The sequence below is a fragment of the Mus caroli genome, chromosome 17 (assembly GCF_900094665.2).
Source record: "Mus caroli chromosome 17, CAROLI_EIJ_v1.1, whole genome shotgun sequence".
NCBI lineage: Eukaryota > Metazoa > Chordata > Mammalia > Rodentia > Muridae > Mus > Mus caroli.
Window position 1 is genome coordinate 71296552 of NC_034586.1, and position 2896 is coordinate 71299447.

Below are 2896 nucleotides of genomic sequence, written 5' to 3' on the forward strand. Positions count from 1 at the left end.
TAAGTGGATGCTCACAGTCAGCTATTGGATGGATCACAGGGCCCCCAATGGAGGAGCTAGAGAAAGTATCCAAGGAGCTAAAGAGACCTGCAACCCTGTAGGTGCAACAACATTATGAACTAACCAGTACCCTGGAGCTCTTGACTCTAGCTGCATATGTATCAAAAGATGGCCTAATTGGCCATCACTGGAAAGAGACGCCCATTGGACACGCAAACTTTATATGCCCCAGTACAGGGGAATGCCAGGGCCAAAAAAATGGGAATGGGTGGGTAGGGAAGTGGGGGGTGGGGGTGTGGGGGACTTTTGGGATAGCATTGGAAATGTAATTGAGGAAAATATGTAATAAAAATATTAAAAAAGAGTAACAACTGGGGTAAATATGATCAAAATATATTATGTGATCTATGAAATTCTCAAAAACTTAATTTAAAATCACATAGTTTTTAAATGATAGTAGAAATACTTAGGTGTTTTAGTCTCTAAATTCTCATAATATTACGGGAGTTTTCTCTTTAAACAGTGTAGGAGGAACATATTTTGGTGAGTATTTGCTTTTGGAATATAATGAAACATTCATTTTCTCCTTTAAATTCAGGCTCAGAAACTATTTATAAAATACATCATCAAATAAATAAGAAGCCTTGATGCCTTGGTGATATATTAAAAAAAAAGAAAGAAAGAAAGAAAGAAAGAAATCAAAGATCTCAGAAAATGAAGAGATCTCCCATACTCATTGATTGGCGGAATTAACATAGTAAAATGGCCATCCTACCAAAGGCAATCTATAGATCCAATGCAATCCCCATCAAAATGTCAACACAATTCTTCAACGACATGGAAAGAGCAATTCTCAAATTCATATACTTCTTGTATTGAATTTCAATTTAATTTGTACTTGCTTTTCAATAACTTAAGTAATATTACTTATTTGAGTTTTCCTTAATTTTAGGATGTAGACACTGAGATCTTTTCTCTTAATAGATTTTGAAACATTGTGTTTCCAGTTTAATTCAATGGTAAGAATTTAAATAAAAATCTTGTTGATTTCTATAGTGAACCATCTATCATTTAATCATGTGTTCTTTAATGTCCATATATGTGTACTTTGAGTAGTTTCTCTTGATGTCTACTTTTGTTCCTTGTGATCNGAGAGAATATAAGATGTTATTTCAATTTTTCTATATTTGTTGAAAATCTTACTCTAAAATGTACTTTATTTTGAAGAACATTATGTGTTGCAAATGCATTCTTTATTGTTTGGGTATACGGTTTCTTAGGTTTTACTTATGTTCATTTGATTTAAGGTTAAATTTAACTTTAATTTTTGCATGGATGTCCTATTAGTGAAAATACGTATCAAAGTCACCCATAACTATTATATTGTTCTTAACATATGTCATTGAGAGTCATGTTATATATCTATCAAATTGGAAACACCTGTATGGTGTTTATTGGTTTAGATTTGTGGTAACTTGGATTTTTATATTATTTGGTTATAAAGCAGACTTTAAAAAAATCTCTTCTGAATAGTTTCATTTACAAATCTCATTTTGTCAATTTTTATAATAGCTTCAATTGCTCAATGTGTAGTGTTATTTGCTTTGAACACCCTTTTCCATTCTTTTCCTCTAAGGTGGTTCTATTCTTAATGATGAGATGTGTTTGCTGCAAGTGGGTAGACAGATGGATCTTGTTTTCTAATTGAATTTACTTGTTCACATCATTTAGTTGAATTTAGACCACTAACATTGTGAGTTATTAAAAGTTGTTTATTAATTCCTAAAAAAAAAAAGGTGCCAGCCAAAAGGCTTATTTAATCCTTTTAAATAAATTTTTGTTTGTTTATTTTAGATTTGTTTGAACCTAGTGCCACAGGTCTACTAGGCAAGTGCAGTTCAACTAAGCATTTGTTTGTGTGTTTGTTTGTTTGTTTGGTGTTTATTAGCAGTAATATAAACAAAGAACAATTCTTCAAGAATGTAAGTACTGAAATAAAATCTAGCAAATACCAGAAGCCATGACATGCTAAACACATTTGCTCTTGGAGCTAAATGCATGGCCAATATGAATCTATATTGATATTTGCTTCTTCAGCTCTTCAGCGTTTTCTACATGTCTTCTCCCAAGAAAAATCACTAAGGAGGGAATGCACTTTAGTTCATTGATCTTTTGCTTTATAATCACAGCAATGATTTTTCCTTTAAATTTGTGGCAGAAAAAAATAAGTGCACAGTGGCTGGTGTCATTTGTTGCTTAATTATAAGATATAAAGCCTCAAAGGGAGCGCTGAATAATTATCAGATTTTCTACACCATGTTAACAAAGCCCTTAAAAGACTTTCAAAAAAATCTCTGGAAAAATTCCTGGAGCTTCTTATCCCATTCTGGGTATTTGACATTCATGTATCTTCCTAATTAAGATGACTCTAGACACAGTATAGCAGTCTCTTAGAAAGAAGTTGAACATTAAGTTTGTATTTCAAAAGGCCTAGCATGTAGGCAGGGGCTTTCTCCGTACTTTAAACTGGCATGGAATCCAAGCCCTGATCCTCCTGCCTCAGCTGCCTGCATGCTGATATTTCGTGTGTGCATAATCACACCAACTCTCTTTCTGATCAGTTCAGATCGACAGATTGGCCTAGACTATTCCATTGTGATCTGATGACTTACACACACACACGCACGCACACACACACACACACACACACACACACTCACACACTTTGATCTTTTCATTCACTTTTGTAACCTTACTTGGCTGTTGATTTCAGGTTGCATTTTGTTTAGGTTTATTTGGTTTTGTTGTTGTTTTATTTATTTTATTTATTTATTTTAAACATGGTTTCTCTAGGTCGCACTAGCTGTCCTGGAGCTCACTAGGTAGACGAGGCTAT